General features: G+C 51.5%; 4 non-coding genes across 4 annotated transcripts; all 4 read left to right on the forward strand.

Annotated features, from left to right (window-relative positions):
• Nucleotides 1–1,052: 1,052 nt before the first annotated feature.
• trnag-ucc (transfer RNA glycine (anticodon UCC)) lies at nucleotides 1,053–1,124 on the forward strand. Its single transcript has one exon. It is a non-coding gene; the product is annotated as a tRNA-Gly (tRNA).
• A 1,125-nt stretch (nucleotides 1,125–2,249) lies between these two features.
• trnag-ucc (transfer RNA glycine (anticodon UCC)) lies at nucleotides 2,250–2,321 on the forward strand. Its single transcript has one exon. It is a non-coding gene; the product is annotated as a tRNA-Gly (tRNA).
• Nucleotides 2,322–4,643: 2,322 nt separating this feature from the next.
• trnag-ucc (transfer RNA glycine (anticodon UCC)) lies at nucleotides 4,644–4,715 on the forward strand. The gene has a single exon. It is a non-coding gene; the product is annotated as a tRNA-Gly (tRNA).
• Nucleotides 4,716–6,459: 1,744 nt separating this feature from the next.
• trnag-ucc (transfer RNA glycine (anticodon UCC)) lies at nucleotides 6,460–6,531 on the forward strand. The gene has a single exon. It is a non-coding gene; the product is annotated as a tRNA-Gly (tRNA).
• The last annotated feature ends 11,284 nt before the right edge of the window (nucleotides 6,532–17,815 follow it).

Raw genomic sequence — 17,815 nt, forward strand, 5'->3', positions numbered from 1 at the left:
TTTGAATGGGTCTTTGGGCAGCAGTAAAGAATTAGACCTCCCCGTCGGGGAATCGAACCCCGGTCTTCCACGTGACAGGCGGAGATACTGTCCACTATACTAACGAGGAGTTGCGGAAGGAGGCGTCGCACCCGATCAGCGCAACTGCTGCTCGTCGCAAACAGGCTTCCCATTTGCAGGTACGGCCTCATGAGTCATATCGCTTCAAAGAAGCCAACAGAACATCTATTATATAAATAAATATGAAGTGTCTGTATAAATTGTGGAATGTCACTGAATTAGAGAGCTTGTTTTTCAATGAAGAGATTGGTAGGTAGAGTCCATAGGTTAATGCATTTTTTTCAGTTGCGAGTCCAAACAGACAGAGTTTCAGTTCCTCTGCACACAGTCGCTGATAATGTGTTGGGAGCATTGACCGCCTAAGGTGGCGTTCAGCAAACAAGCAAAATGCCTGCGTTGGTGGTATAGTGGTGAGCATAGCTGCCTTCCAAGCAGTTGACCCGGGTTTGATTCCCGGCCAACACAATTCTTTTGCTCAAAATTGTCGCCCGGGGCCCCTGGCCAGCTCTTTGTGTCACTTGTAAATGGAGCAATAACTTTTGAATGGGTCTTTGGGCAGCAGTAAAGGACTAGACCTCCCCGTCGGGGAATCGAACCCCGGTCTTCCGCGTGACAGGCGGAGATACTGTCCACTATACTAACGAGGAGTTGCAGAAGGCTGGCGTCGCACCCGATCAGCGCAACTGCTGCTCGCCGCAAACATCCTTCCCATTTGCAGGTACGACCTCATGAGTCATATCGCTTCAAAGAAGCCAACAGAACATCTATTATATAAATAAATATGAAGTGTCTGTATAAATTGTGGAATGTCACTGAATTAGAGAGCTTGTTTTTCAATGAAGAGATTGGTAGGTAGAGTCCATAGGTTAATGCATTTTTTTCAGTTGCGAGTCCAAACAGACAGAGTTTCAGTTCCTCTGGACACAGTCGCTGAAAATGTGTTGGGAGCATTGACCGCCTAAGGTGGCGTTCAGCAAACAAGCAAAATGCCTGCGTTGGTGGTATAGTGGTGAGCATAGCTGCCTTCCAAGCAGTTGACCCGGGTTCGATTCCCGGCCAACGCAATTCTTTTGCTCAAAAATGTCTCCCGGGACCCTGGCCAGCTCTTTGTGTCACTTGTAGCTGGAGCAATAACTTTTGAATGGGTCTTTGGGCAGCAGTAAAGAATTAGACCTCCCCGTCGGGGAATCGAACCCCGGTCTTCCGCGTGACAGGCGGAGATACTGTCCACTATACTAACGAGGAGTTGCGGAAGGAGGCGTCGCACCCGATCAGCGCAACTGCTGCTCGTCGCAAACAGGCTTCCCATTTGCAGGTACGGCCTCATGAGTCATATCGCTTCAAAGAAGCCAACAGAACATCTATTATATAAATAAATATGAAGTGTCTGTATAAATTGTGGAATGTCACTGAATTAGAGAGCTTGTTTTTCAATGAAGAGATTGGTAGGTAGAGTCCATAGGTTAATGCATTTTTTTTCAGTTGCGAGTCCAAACAGACAGAGTTTCAGTTCCTCTGCACACAGTCGCTGATAATGTGTTGGGAGCATTGACCGCCTAAGGTGGCGTTCAGCAAACAAGCAAAATGCCTGCGTTGGTGGTATAGTGGTGAGCATAGCTGCCTTCCAAGCAGTTGACCCGGGTTTGATTCCCGGCCAACACAATTCTTTTGCTCAAAATTGTCGCCCGGGGCCCCTGGCCAGCTCTTTGTGTCACTTGTAAATGGAGCAATAACTTTTGAATGGGTCTTTGGGCAGCAGTAAAGGACTAGACCTCCCCGTCGGGGAATCGAACCCCGGTCTTCCGCGTGACAGGCGGAGATACTGTCCACTATACTAACGAGGAGTTGCAGAAGGCTGGCGTCGCACCCGATCAGCGCAACTGCTGCTCGCCGCAAACATCCTTCCCATTTGCAGGTACGACCTCATGAGTCATATCGCTTCAAAGAAGCCAACAGAACATCTATTATATAAATAAATATGAAGTGTCTGTATAAATTGTGGAATGTCACTGAATTAGAGAGCTTGTTTTTCAATGAAGAGATTGGTAGGTAGAGTCCATAGGTTAATGCATTTTTTTCAGTTGCGAGTCCAAACAGACAGAGTTTCAGTTCCTCTGGACACAGTCGCTGAAAATGTGTTGGGAGCATTGACCGCCTAAGGTGGCGTTCAGCAAACAAGCAAAATGCCTGCGTTGGTGGTATAGTGGTGAGCATAGCTGCCTTCCAAGCAGTTGACCCGGGTTCGATTCCCGGCCAACGCAATTCTTTTGCTCAAAAATGTCTCCCGGGACCCTGGCCAGCTCTTTGTGTCACTTGTAGCTGGAGCAATAACTTTTGAATGGGTCTTTGGGCAGCAGTAAAGAATTAGACCTCCCCGTCGGGGAATCGAACCCCGGTCTTCCGCGTGACAGGCGGAGATACTGTCCACTATACTAACGAGGAGTTGCGGAAGGAGGCGTCGCACCCGATCAGCGCAACTGCTGCTCGTCGCAAACAGGCTTCCCATTTGCAGGTACGGCCTCATGAGTCATATCGCTTCAAAGAAGCCAACAGAACATCTATTATATAAATAAATATGAAGTGTCTGTATAAATTGTGGAATGTCACTGAATTAGAGAGCTTGTTTTTCAATGAAGAGATTGGTAGGTAGAGTCCATAGGTTAATGCATTTTTTTTCAGTTGCGAGTCCAAACAGACAGAGTTTCAGTTCCTCTGCACACAGTCGCTGATAATGTGTTGGGAGCATTGACCGCCTAAGGTGGCGTTCAGCAAACAAGCAAAATGCCTGCGTTGGTGGTATAGTGGTGAGCATAGCTGCCTTCCAAGCAGTTGACCCGGGTTTGATTCCCGGCCAACACAATTCTTTTGCTCAAAACTGTCGCCCGGGGCCCCTGGCCAGCTCTTTGTGTCACTTGTAAATGGAGCAATAACTTTTGAATGGGTCTTTGGGCAGCAGTAAAGGACTAGACCTCCCCGTCGGGGAATCGAACCCCGGTCTTCCGCGTGACAGGCGGAGATACTGTCCACTATACTAACGAGGAGTTGCAGAAGGCTGGCGTCGCACCCGATCAGCGCAACTGCTGCTCGCCGCAAACATCCTTCCCATTTGCAGGTACGGCCTCATGAGTCATATCGCTTCAAAGAAGCCAACAGAACATCTATTATATAAATAAATATGAAGTGTCTGTATAAATTGTGGAATGTCACTGAATTAGAGAGCTTGTTTTTCAATGAAGAGATTGGTAGGTAGAGTCCATAGGTTAATGCATTTTTTTCAGTTGCGAGTCCAAACAGACAGAGTTTCAGTTCCTCTGGACACAGTCGCTGAAAATGTGTTGGGAGCATTGACCGCCTAAGGTGGCGTTCAGCAAACAAGCAAAATGCCTGCGTTGGTGGTATAGTGGTGAGCATAGCTGCCTTCCAAGCAGTTGACCCGGGTTCGATTCCCCGGCCAACGCAATTCTTTTGCTCAAAAATGTCTCCCGGGACCCTGGCCAGCTCTTTGTGTCACTTGTAGCTGGAGCAATAACTTTTGAATGGGTCTTTGGGCAGCAGTAAAGAATTAGACCTCCCCGTCGGGGAATCGAACCCCGGTCTTCCACATGACAGGCGGAGATACTGTCCACTATACTAACGAGGAGTTGCGGAAGGAGGCGTCGCACCCGATCAGCGCAACTGCTGCTCGTCGCAAACAGGCTTCCCATTTGCAGGTACGGCCTCATGAGTCATATCGCTTCAAAGAAGCCAACAGAACATCTATTATATAAATAAATATGAAGTGTCTGTATAAATTGTGGAATGTCACTGAATTAGTGAGCTTGTTTTTCAATGAAGAGATTGGTAGGTAGAGTCCATAGGTTAATGCATTTTTTTCAGTTGCGAGTCCAAACAGACAGAGTTTCAGTTCCTCTGCACACAGTCGCTGATAATGTGTTGGGAGCATTGACCGCCTAAGGTGGCGTTCAGCAAACAAGCAAAATGCCTGCGTTGGTGGTATAGTGGTGAGCATAGCTGCCTTCCAAGCAGTTGACCCGGGTTTGATTCCCGGCCAACACAATTCTTTTGCTCAAAACTGTCGCCCGGGGCCCCTGGCCAGCTCTTTGTGTTACTTGTAAATGGAGCAATAACTTTTGAATGGGTCTTTGGGCAGCAGTAAAGGACTAGACCTCCCCGTCGGGGAATCGAACCCCGGTCTTCCGCGTGACAGGCGGAGATACTGTCCACTATACTAACGAGGAGTTGCAGAAGGCTGGCGTCGCACCCGATCAGCGCAACTGCTGCTCGCCGCAAACATCCTTCCCATTTGCAGGTACGGCCTCATGAGTCATATCGCTTCAAAGAAGCCAACAGAACATCTATTATATAAATAAATATGAAGTGTCTGTATAAATTGTGGAATGTCACTGAATTAGAGAGCTTGTTTTTCAATGAAGAGATTGGTAGGTAGAGTCCATAGGTTAATGCATTTTTTTCAGTTGCGAGTCCAAACAGACAGAGTTTCAGTTCCTCTGCACACAGTCGCTGAAAATGTGTTGGGAGCATTGACCGCCTAAGGTGGCGTTCAGAAAACAAGCAAAATGCCTGCGTTGGTGGTATAGTGGTGAGCATAGCTGCCTTCCAAGCAGTTGACCCGGGTTCGATTCCCGGCCAACGCAATTCTTTTGCTCAAAAATGTCTCCCGGGACCCTGGCCAACTCTTTGTGTCACTTGTAGCTGGAGCAATAACTTTTGAATGGGTCTTTGGGCAGCAGTAAAGAATTAGACCTCCCCGTCGGGGAATCGAACCTCGGTCTTCCGCGTGACAGGCGGAGATACTGTCCACTATACTAACGAGGAGTTGCAGAAGGCTGGCGTCGCACCCGATCAGCGCAACTGCTGCTCGCCGCAAACATCCTTCCCAATTGCAGGTACGGCCTCATGAGTCATATCGCTTCAAAGAAGCCAACAGAACATCTATTATATAAATAAATATGAAGTGTCTGTATAAATTGTGGAATGTCACTGAATTAGAGAGCTTCTTTTTCAATGAAGAGATTGGTAGGTAGAGTCCATAGGTTAATGCATTTTTTTCAGTTGCGAGTCCAAACAGACAGAGTTTCAGTTCCTCTGCACACATTCGCTGAAAATGTTTTGGGAGCATTGACCGCCTAAGGTGGCGTTCAGCAAACAAGCAAAATGCCTGCGATGGTGGTATAGTGGTGACCATAGCTGCCTTCCAAGCAGTTGACCCGGGTTCGATTCCTGGCCAACGCAATTCTTTTGCTCAAAACTGTCGCCCGGGGCCCCTGGCCAGCTCTTTGTGTCACTTGTAAATGGAGCAATAACTTTTGAACGGGTCTTTGGGCAGCAGTAAAGAATTAGACCTCCCCGTCGGGGAATCGAACCCCGGTCTTCCGCGTGACAGGCGGAGATACTGTCCACTATACTAACGAGGAGTTGCGGAAGGCTGGCGTCGCACCCGATCAGCGCAACTGCTGCTCGCCGCAAACAGGCTTCCCATTTGCAGGTACGGCCTCATGAGTCATATCGCTTCACAGAAGCAAAGAGAAGCCAACAGAACATGTAATATATAATTAAATATAAAGTGTCTGTATAAATTGAGGAATGTCACTGAATTAGAGAGCTTGTTTTTCAATGAAGAGATTTGTAGGTCAGGTCCATAGGTTAATGCATTTTTTTCAGTTGCTGGTCCAAACAGACAGAGTTTCAGTTCCTCTGCACACAGTCACTGATAATGTGTTGGGAGCATTGACCGCGTAAGGTGGCGTTCAGCAAACAAGCAAAATGCCTGCGATGGTGGTATAGTGGTGACCATAGCTGCCTTCCAAGCAGTTGACCCGGGTTCGATTCCTGGCCAACGCAATTCTTTTGCTCAAAACTGTCGCCCGGGGCCCCTGGCCAGCTCTTTGTGTCACTTGTAAATGGAGCAATAACTTTTGAACGGGTCTTTGGGCAGCAGTAAAGAATTAGACCTCCCCGTCGGGGAATCGAACCCCGGTCTTCCGCGTGACAGGCGGAGATACTGTCCACTATACTAACGAGGAGTTGCGGAAGGCTGGCGTCGCACCCGATCAGCGCAACTGCTGCTCGCCGCAAACAGGCTTCCCATTTGCAGGTACGGCCTCATGAGTCATATCGCTTCACAGAAGCAAAGAGAAGCCAACAGAACATGTAATATATAATTAAATATAAAGTGTCTGTATAAATTGAGGAATGTCACTGAATTAGAGAGCTTGTTTTTCAATGAAGAGATTTGTAGGTCAGGTCCATAGGTTAATGCATTTTTTTCAGTTGCTGGTCCAAACAGACAGAGTTTCAGTTCCTCTGCACACAGTCACTGATAATGTGTTGGGAGCATTGACCGCGTAAGGTGGCGTTCAGCAAACAAGCAAAATGCCTGCGTTGGTGGTATAGTGGTGAGCATAGCTGCCTTCCAAGCAGTTGACCCGGGTTCGATTCCCGGCCAACGCAATTCTTTTGCTCAAAACTGTCGCCCGGGGCCCCTGGCCAGCTCTTTGTGTCACTTGTAAATGGAGCAATAACTTTTGAATGGGTCTTTGGGCAGCAGTAAAGGACTAGACCTCCCCGTCGGGGAATCGAACCCCGGTCTTCCGCGTGACAGGCGGAGATACTGTCCACTATACTAACGAGGAGTTGCGGAAGGAGGCGTCGCACCCGATCAGCGCAACTGCTGCTCGTCGCAAACAGGCTTCCCATTTGCAGGTACGGCCTCATGAGTCATATCGCTTCAAAGAAGCCAACAGAACATCTATTATATAAATAAATATGAAGTGTCTGTATAAATTGTGGAATGTCACTGAATTAGAGAGCTTGTTTTTCAATGAAGAGATTGGTAGGTAGAGTCCATAGGTTAATGCATTTTTTTCAGTTGCGAGTCCAAACAGACAGAGTTTCAGTTCCTCTGCACACAGTCGCTGAAAATGTGTTGGGAGCATTGACCGCCTAAGGTGGCGTTCAGCAAACAAGCAAAATGCCTGCGTTGGTGGTATAGTGGTGAGCATAGCTGCCTTCCAAGCAGTTGACCCGGGTTCGATTCCCGACCAACGCAATTCTTTTGCTCAAAACTGTCGCCCGGGGCCCCTGGCCAGCTCTTTGTGTCACTTGTAAATGGAGCAATAACTTTTGAATGGGTCTTTGGGCAGCAGTAAAGGACTAGACCTCCCCGTCGGGGAATCGAACCCCGGTCTTCCGCGTGACAGGCGGAGATACTGTCCACTATACTAACGAGGAGTTGCAGAAGGCTGGCGTCGCACCCGATCAGCGCAACTGCTGCTCGCCGCAAACATCCTTCCCAATTGCAGGTACGGCCTCATGAGTCATATCGCTTCAAAGAAGCCAACAGAACATCTATTATATAAATAAATATGAAGTGTCTGTATAAATTGTGGAATGTCACTGAATTAGAGAGCTTCTTTTTCAATGAAGAAATTGGTAGGTAGAGTCCATAGGTTAATGCATTTTTTTCAGTTGCGAGTCCAAACAGACAGAGTTTCAGTTCCTCTAGGTAGTCCCGACAGCTCAGAGCGCTGCCGAAAGTGTCCGGACCGTCAACGGGGAGCGGGGTCGCGGACGCGGGGTCGCGGTCGCTGCGCGCCGGTCAGCGGAAATTTTTGGGGGGGCGGCCGACGCGCTCCGCCAGCCCTCCCTGACCGGCCGAAGCGGCCAGGGCAGGTCCGGCGCCCCTGACCCCGCCGGGGGTCGGACGGGAGCGCCCCCTAGTTTGAGGGCCCCAGATGCAATACCGCCTTCGCCCAGGGTGTGGCTGAACACACCGTCCCAGTCCCGTATTACTCCCAGGGGGCTTCTACGCCATTCGTATAATTCGGGTTCGGACGTTTCTCGATTACCCCTTTGTTCCGGACCTTGCTGACCGCTCCTAGGCCACGCCCACGTCCCACGGACCGGTTATTCGCCCGATTACCCGCTATTCCGGGCCAGTGATCAGGTGACTCCCTGACCGCTCCTAAGCCACGCCCCCTCCCACGGAACCACTATTTGACCGATTACCCACTATATTGGTCGAATGATCAGGTGACCCCCCCTGACCGCTCCTAAGCCACGCCCCCATCCCACGGAAACACTATTTGACCGATTACCCGCTATATTGGTCAAATGATCAGGTGACCCCCCCTGACCGCTCCCAGGCCACGCCCCCATCCCACGGAACCGTTATTTGACCGATTACCCGCTATTTTTACGCGTCGCTCCCGTTCGGAGACGAAAGGTCGTGGGGACCCGGGACTCGGGATTCCGGCTCTCGGGGGGGCCCCGTCACGGGCCCCCGAAGTGCAAATCTCTACGGCGGTGTGATTTCTTTTTACAATAAGAGGGGGGGGCGGCGGCACCTTTCCAGCAAGACCCCAGCTCCCCCTATAGGAACCCAAAGTTTCGAGCTTCTAGCGCCCCCACAGGCCGAGACACGGGGCCCAACAGAAAAGGGTGCACTTCAGAAGGAAGAGTCCCAGAGGATTGTGACTCTGAGGTCCGAGAGGGCCCCTAAAGTCCCCGCACCACTCCTAAGGACGAGCCGCTGGGACCTTCCTTTGCCGAGATAGAGGCCCTTTTGTCCAAAAGTCCCTTATGTATAATTGGAATTATCTCGGAAGGAGAGCCGAATTTGAGCTCCAAACTCCGGGCAATGGGAGGGCTCTGGGGGCCCCTTCTAACCCCACCGTCCCCAGCTCTGGGAGCCTCCGGTTTCCGAGATACGGTCACTTCCGGTCCAGCTTTGAGGGGCCGTTTCTCAGAAACAAAACCGAGTTGGAGCTCCAAATTTATGGTGCTGGGAGAATCCCTAAGGGGCCTTCCAACCCCATCGTCCCCAGCTCCTGGGACCTTCGGTTTCCGAGATACGGTCACTTCCGGTCCAGGTTTGAGGGGTCGTTTCTCGGAAACCAAACCGAGTTGGAGCTCCAAATTTCTGGTGCTGGGAGAAGACCTAGGGGCCCTTCCAACCCCACCGTCCCCAGCTCCCAGGACCACTGCTTTCACGAGAAATAAGGCCAAGAATCCACATTTTTAACCGCCCATTACTCCCGAACCACGGGGCCCAGGATCTCAGGGGTAGGCTTGGTTGACACGGGGAGGGCTGCAGATTTCCAACAAGTCCCCACACGAGCATCGGGGCCTCTGCGTTCCCGAACGGGAGTCGAAAACACAAAGACGTACAGATTCCCAATTACGTAATGGCTGCCAAATAACTGACTCCAGGTCATAGTGTTCATAGATGATATTTCACATTTAATATACATTTTTATGGATGAAAACACCTCTACTGTACAGGGCACACTCAAACAAACACACTCATCTAACTTTCAGGTGATTTGAGTGCTTAATTAGCATAGAAAAGGCAGTCCCATGGACCGGTTATTTGGGGCCACAGCATAAATTTGAAAATGGACGTTTTTATGTTCGGGGCTCCCGTTCAGCTATGGAAGGCTCCAGGGCCCCCAAACCAACGCTCCTCTCTACGTCACAGCACCCCCTATCTGAATCCAAAGTTCCAAGAAGATTGGAGAAACTTGAAAATTTCCCTCCAAAAAACACAAAGGGGTATGTATGCCTTATAGATTTTTTGGGGTGGAAAATCAAGTTTCTCTGATCTTCTCGGAACTCTGGATTCAGATAGAGGCCACTGAGACGTAGATAGGAACGCAAGCCAGTTGGCCCTAGGGCCTTCTGGGGCCGAACGGGAGTTGAAAACACAAAGACGTACAGATTCCCAATTACGTAATGGCCGTCAAATAACTGACTCCAGGTCATAGTGTTCATAGGTGATATTTAGCATTTAATATACATTTTTATGGATGAAAACACCTCTACTGATCAGGGCACATTCAAACAAACACACTCATCTAACTTTCAGGTGATTTGAGTGCCTCATTTGCATAGAAAAGGCAGGCCCGTGGACCAGTTATTTGGGGGCCTCTACATAAATGAGAGCAGGTATGTTTTGGGGTTTCCTGGTCCCGTTCGTAGCGGGAGAACCCGGATGACTTCAAAATTGCACTGCTATATTCACAAAATAGCTGAAATCTTGGCTTTACGCTGAAATCATTACGCTATACCTATTTCAGGCAGTATTCCTATTTTTTGGCCAGATGTTCAGGCCATGAGACTCAGAATTCCAGTTGTCATAATTAAAATTGTAGCCCTGAATCCCCTCTTTAAATTAAGCCCATAAACATTAATATGGGCCAAAGTAAAAGCTAATGAAACATAAAATGCTATCCCTGAATCCAAGCTTTCACAGCAAGTTTTCTGGTGAGACCAGGTAAAAATACTGCCCAGGTGATGCGCTCTTACCCTGGTCTCACCCAAAACAAACCAGGCCCATTTGCCTCATAGGTCTATTTGATCCCGGTTTTCTCAGGCTGAAAACACCTCTACTGTACAGAGCACACTCAAACAAACACCCTCATCTAACTTTTAGGTGATTTGAGTGCTTCATTTGCATAGAAAAGGCAGTCCCATTTTGGCCAATTCTTGGGGTTGATTTTACCACATATGGTAAAGCATGACAGTATCCAGAACTTGCATGATTTCTAGCTCCCGACCCGGGAGGCCCTTGACCTGGGGGGCGGGCTCGTTCGACACAGGGTGAGACCCCAGCGCCCCCTATAGGAACCCAAAGTTTCGAGCTTCTAGCGCCCCCACAGGCCGAGACACGGGGCCCAACAGGAAAGGGTGCGCTTCAGAACGAAGAGTCCCAGAGGCTTGTGACTCTGGGGCCCCAGAGGGCCCCTGAAGACCCCGCACCACCCCTAAGGACGAGCCGCTGGGACCTTACCTTACCGAGATAGAGGCCTTTTTGTCCAAAAGTCCCTTATGTATAACCTGGATTATCTCGGAAGGCAAGCCGAGTTTGAGCTCCAAACTCCGGGCACTGGAAGGTCTCTGGGGGCACCCTCTATCCCCACCGTCCCCAGCTTCTGGGGCCTCCGGTTTCCGAGATACGGTCACTTCCGGTCCAGCTTTGAAGGGCCGTTTCTCAGAAACCAAACCGAGTTGGAGCTCCATATTTCTGGTGCTAGGAGAAGGCCTAGGGGCCCTTCCAACCCCACCGTCCCTAGCTCCTGGGACCTTCGGTTTCCTAGATACGGTCACTTCCGGTCTAGCTTTGAGGGGCCGTTTCTCGGAAACCAAACCGAGTTGGAGCTCCAAATTTCGGGTGCTGGGAGAAGGCCTAGGGGCCCTTCCAACCCCACCATCCCCAGCTCCCGGGACCACTGCGTTCACGAGAAATAAGGTCAAGAATCCACATTTTTAACCGTCCGTTACTCCCAAACCCCGGGGCCCAGGAACTCACATTAATTAATATGGGCCAAAGTAAAAGCTAATGAAACATAAAATGCTATCCCTGAATCCAAGCTTTCACAGCAAGTTTTCTGGTGAGACCAGGTAAAAATACTGCCCAGGTGATGCGCTCTTACCCTGGTCTCACCCAAAAAAAAACAGGCCCATTTGCCTCATAGGTTTATTTGATCCCTGTTTTCTCAGGCTGAAAACACCTCTGCTGTACTGGGCACACTCAAACAAACACCCTCATCTAACTTTTAGGTGATTTGAGTGCTTCATTTGCATAGAAAAGGCAGTCCCGTGGACCGGTTATTTGGGGCCACAGCATAAATTTGAAAATGGACGTTTTTATGTTCGGGGCTCCCGTTCAGCTATGGGAGGCTCCAGGGCCCCCAAACCAACGCTCCTCTCTACGTCACAGCACCCCCTATCGGAATCCAACGTTCCAAGAAGAATGGAGAAACTTGAAAATTTCCCTCCAAAAAAACACAAAGGGGTATGCCTTATAGATTTTTTGGGGTGGAAAATCAAGTTTATCCAATCTTCTCGGAACTCTGGATTCCGATAGGTGCCGCTGAGACATAGATAGGAACGCAAGCCTGGTGGCCCTAGGGCCTTCTGGGGCAGAACGGAAGTTGAAAACACAAAGAAGTACAGATTCCCAATTACGTAATGGCCGTCAAATAACTGACACAAGGTCTCAGTGTTTATGGGTGATATTTCACATTTAATATACATTTTATGGATGAAAACAGCTCTACTGATCAGGGCACACTCAAACAAACACACTCATCTAACTTTCAGGTGATTTGAGTGCCTCATTTGCATAGAAAAGGCAGGCCCGTGGACCAGTTATTTGGGGGCCTCTACATAAATGAGAGCAGGTATGTTTTGGGGTTTCCTGGTCCCGTTCGTAGCGGGAGAACCCGGATGACTTCAAAATTGCACTGCTATATTCACAAAATAGCTGAAATCTTGGCTTTACGCTGAAATCATTACGCTATACCTATTTCAGGCAGTATTCCTATTTTTTGGTTCCATAAACATTAATATGGGCCAAAGTAAAACCTAATGAAACATAAAATGCTATCCCTGAATCCAAGCTTTCACAGCAAGTTTTCTGGTGAGACCAGGTAAAAATACTGCCCAGGTGATGCGCTCTTACCCTGGTCTCACCCAAAAAAAAACCAGGCCCATTTGCCTCATAGGTTTATTTGATCCCTGTTTTCTCAGGCTGAAAACACCTCTACTGTACTGGGCACACTCAAACAAACACCCTCATCTAACTTTTAGGTGATTTGAGTGCTTCATTTGCATAGAAAAGGCAGTCCCGTGGACCGGTTATTTGGGGCCACAGCATAAATTTGAAAATGGACGTTTTTATGTTCGGGGCTCCCGTTCAGCTATGGGAGGCTCCAGGGCCCCCAAACCAACGCTCCTCTCTACGTCACAGCACCCCCTATCGGAATCCAAAGTTCCAAGAAGAATGGAGAAACTTGAAAATTTCCCTCCAAAAAAACACATATGCCTTATAGATTTTTTGGGGTGGAAAATCAAGTTTATCCAATCTTCTCAGAACTCTGGATTCAGATAGGTGCCGCTGAGACATAGATAGGAACGCAAGCCTGGTGGCCCTAGGGCCTTCTGGGGCCGAACGGGAGTTGAAAACACAAAGAAGTACAGATTCCCAATTACGTAATGGCCGTCAAATAACTGACACAAGGTCTCAGTGTTTATGGGTGATATTTCACATTTAATATACATTTTATGGATGAAAACAGCTCTACTGATCAGGGCACACTCAAACAAACACACTCATCTAACTTTCAGGTGATTTGAGTGCCTCATTTGCATAGAAAAGGCAGGCCCGTGGACCAGTTATTTGGGGGCCTCTACATAAATGAGAGCAGGTATGTTTTGGGGTTTCCTGGTCCCGTTCGTAGCGGGAGAACCCGGATGACTTCAAAATTGCACTGCTATATTCACAAAATAGCTGAAATCTTGGCTTTACGCTGAAATCATTACGCTATACCTATTTCAGGCAGTATTCCTATTTTTTGGTTCCATAAACATTAATATGGGCCAAAGTAAAACCTAATGAAACATAAAATGCTATCCCTGAATCCAAGCTTTCACAGCAAGTTTTCTGGTGAGACCAGGTAAAAATACTGCCCAGGTGATGCGCTCTTACCCTGGTCTCACCCAAAAAAAAACCAGGCCCATTTGCCTCATAGGTTTATTTGATCCCTGTTTTCTCAGGCTGAAAACACCTCTACTGTACTGGGCACACTCAAACAAACACCCTCATCTAACTTTTAGGTGATTTGAGTGCTTCATTTGCATAGAAAAGGCAGTCCCGTGGACCGGTTATTTGGGGCCACAGCATAAATTTGAAAATGGACGTTTTTATGTTCGGGGCTCCCGTTCAGCTATGGAAGGCTCCAGGGCCCCCAAACCAACGCTCCTCTCTACGTCACAGCACCCCCTATCGGGAACGCAAGCCTGGTGGACCTAGGGCCTTCTGGGGCCGAACGGGAGTCAAAAACACAAAGATGTACAGATTCCCAATTACGTAATGGCCGTCAAATAACTGACTCCAGGTCTCAATGTTTATGGGTGATATTTCACATTTAATATACATTTTATGGATGAAAACACCTCTACTGTACAGGGCACACTCAAACAAACACCCTCATCTAACTTTTAGGTGATTTGAGTGCAGCCTCCGGGGCGCCCCCTGGCGGAACGCAAATTTTAACTTCCGAGGGCTCTTGCTCCCGAACCGAGGGACCCAGGAACTCGAGCGTGGGCTCGTTCTTTAGAGGACGTCGAGACCTTTCCAACGACACCTCACACGAGGCCCGGGGCCCATGGGTTCAGGAGAAATAAGGCCGAGAATCCATCATTTTTAACCGCCCGCTACTCCCGAACCGCGGGGCCCAGGAACTCGGGGGAGGGCTCGTTCGTTAGAGGCCGTCGAGCCCTTTCCAACGAGACCTCACACGAGGCCTTGGACCCCTGAGATCGGGAGAAATAAGGCCGAGAATCTACAACTTTAACTTCCCGTGACTCCCGAACCGCGGGGCCCAGGTTCCCGGGGGAGGGCGCGTTCGTTAGATGGCCTCGAGACCTTTCCAACGAGACCTCACACGAGGCCCGGGGCCCCTGCGTTCGGGAGAAATAAGGCTGAGAATCGACCATTTTTAACCGCCCGCTACTCCCGAACCGCGGGGCCCAGGAACTCGGGGGAGGGCTCGTTCGTTAGAGGCCCTCGAGTCCTTTCCAACGAGACCTCACACGAGGCCCTGGACCCCTGAGATCGGGAGAAATAAGGCAGAGAATCTACAAATTTAACTTCCCGTGACTCCCGAACCGCGGGGCCCAGGTTCCCGGGGGAGGACGCGTTCGTTAGATGGCCTCGAGACCTTTCCAACGAGACCTCACACGAGGCCCGGGGCCCCTGCGTTCGGGAGAAATAAGGCCGAGAAGCGACCATTTTTAACCGCCCGTTACTCCCGAACCACGGGGTCCAGGAACTCGGGGGAGGGCTCGTTCGTTAGAGGTCCTCGAGACCTTTCCAACGATACCTCATACGAGGCCCGGGGCCCCTGCGTTCGGGAGAAATAAGGCCAACAATCTAAAACTTTAACCGCCCGTGACTCCGGAACCGTGGGGCCCAGGGCCTCGGGGGAGGGTGCGTTCATTAGAGGCCCTTGAGGCCTTGCCTACACCAGAGATTCAGAGTGTTTTCCCAGAGCATTTCTGAGACTCGAGCCGTAGGCGAAACACAAAAAAGCATGAGCAGGGGCCCCGTATTCTTTTTTGTGCACACTTTTTCACAAAAAAAAACACCTCGACCGCACTCGGCGCACTAAGCCGGACGCGTTTCCGTTCCAAAAATGTCCCGAAATTCCTTAATTTGCATAGAAAAGGCGCCGTCCGTTGGACCGCTATTTGACTGCCCCAACATAAATGTGAAAAGGACGTTTTTGCGTTTTCCGCTCCCGTTCGTACCGAAAGGCCCCGAGTCACTAATGCCGTCGAATGCTGGTACGTGGGGTGCTCGGGTACCACGTGTCAAAGTTTCAAATTCCTCGGGTTTTGGGAAGTGCCTTTTAAAAAATCAGCAAAAATATTCACAGAATATTCCAAAAACGTGTGCTCGTTCCCTTTTTTGACCTTTTGACCCCTGAAAGAGGCCGAAGGCCCACCAAACTTTTCCGTCTGACTCGGGGGACCGCGGCGAGAAGAAAAACGTAACCGCCCCCCCGATCGGACCTTCCGAAGCGCCGTCCGCGAAACCGCTATGGCAAACGTATTGGCAAAATAGCCGAGTTGGATTTTGCTACAGGGGTCCCGCGGGCCCAAGATTTCGCACGGTGGCTCCTGGGGGCCCCCCGAGCGACATACTAACAGCGCCTGGCTCTAGAGCGGAGGGGGACTAAATTGACCCTTTAACTCCATTTTCTTACAAGGTCCTCTCATTCTCTTGTGACTTCAGAGGCTTTTGAGAGATTTTTAGTTGCAAAGGGCCAACTTTTTCCCAGGAGGACCTAGCTTTTCACGCTTCGGGGCCGTGAGTCGGGGGCCCCGGCAGAGTCGGAATCCTGAAACTCGGGGCGGCGCGACCTTTCGTCGCCGAACGGGAGCCGTCCGTATGCTGATTTAAGCGAGTAGTGCTCTTTTGGGATAGGGTTAGGGTTAGGCCTGAAGGCCCACGAGGTCCTGGCGTTTCACGATTCGGGGACGTGAGCCGGGGGCCCCCGCAGAGTCGCGTTCCGCGATCTCGAGGCGGCGCGACCTTTCGCCTCCGAACGGGAGCCGCTCGAAGCCGGATTTACGCGCGGCCTCTTTTTTTGACCTTTCGACCCCGGGAAGAGGCCGCGGGCCAGTCCGACTATCCCGTCCGACTCGGGGGAACGTGCCGAGAAGGAAAATGGCGCCCCCTGGCCGGTCGGCCCTACCCAAGCCGTTTTATCGCCGCGCGTCCGGGAGGGCCGTTAATTAACTGAGACGAAGAACGCGCGTCGCTTTTTTGACCTTTTGACCCACGAAAGAGGCCACGTGTCCGCCGGACGTTTCCGTCTGACTCGGGGGATCGCGGCGAGAGGGGAAATGGCGCCCCCTGGCCGGTCGGCCCCTCCGAACCCGTTTCGTCGCCGATATTCACGACCTCCATTAAGTAACAGAGGGGACGGATTTCGCCGCAAAGTCCCCAGGGCCCCCGTATTTTGCGCGGGGGCTCACGGGGCCCCCCCGAGGGACCTGCCGAAACGGCCGGGCCCTGGCGCAGAGGCGAGTCGTTCCGGGCCGGCTCTGCCTCAAAGCTCTGCCTCGAGGCTCTGTCAATGGCACACAAACAGAGGCCTGTGAATGATTTCGAGCGGGGGAGGGGCGGTTCCACGCGAAGGCCCTAGAGCTTCGCCCTTCGGGGACCTGCGCCGGGGGCCCCTGGGGAGCCTTGACGAGAAATCTCGAGACGCCCCGCCCCTCCCTCCCCGAACGGGGGCCGTCCCGAGCCGCATTTACGGCCGTACCGGGCCAGAGGGATCGCGGCCTCTTTTTTGACCTTTCGACCCCCGGAAGCGTCCGGGGGCCCGACGGACGTTTCCGTCTGACTCGGGGGATCGCGGCGAGAGGGGAAATGGCGCCCCCTGGCCGGTCGGCCCCTCCGAAGCCGTTTCGTCGCCGATATTCACGACCTCCATTAAGTAACAGAGGGGACGGATTTCGCCGCAAAGTCCCCGGGGCCCCCGGATTTTGCACGCCGACTCTCGGGGCCCCCCCGAGCGACACCCCGAAACGGCCTGGCCCTGGCGCCGAGGCGAGTCGTTCCGAGCCACTCTGCCGAGGCTCTGCCTCAAGGCTCTTTCAATGGCACGCAAATAGAGGCCCCTGAATGATTTCGAGCGGGGGAGGGGCGGTCCCACGGGAAGGCCCTAGAGCTTCGCGCTTCGGGGGCGTGCTCCGGGGGCCCCCGGGGAGTCTCCACGTGAAATCTCGAGACGCCACGCCCCTCCGTCCCCGAACGGGGGCCGTCCCGAGCCGCATTTACGGCCATACCGGCCCAGAGGGATCGCGGCCCCTTTTTTGACCTCTCGACCCCCGAAAGCTCGCCAGAGCGTCCGGGGGTCCGCCGGACGTTACCGCCCGACACGGGGGGCCGCGTCGAGCGGGAAAGAGCCGCCCCCCGGTCCGTGGGCCCTCTCGAAGCGGCGTCCGCGAACCCGCTCCTGTAGGCCGTCTTGCGAAAATGGCATAGAGGGATTTTGCTACGGGGGTCCCGCGGGCCCCAGATTTGGCACCCTGGCACACGGGGGGCCCCCGAACGGCACACCCGGAGGGCGTGGCCCTGGGGCGCAGGGAAAAAATTGGCGACGTCGCAGGGCTCCGCGCTTCGGGGGCCCGAGTCGGGGGCCCCCGGGGGACCGGGAAC

This window comes from Pseudorasbora parva, chromosome 2 (genome assembly GCF_024679245.1).
Source record: "Pseudorasbora parva isolate DD20220531a chromosome 2, ASM2467924v1, whole genome shotgun sequence".
NCBI lineage: Eukaryota > Metazoa > Chordata > Actinopteri > Cypriniformes > Gobionidae > Pseudorasbora > Pseudorasbora parva.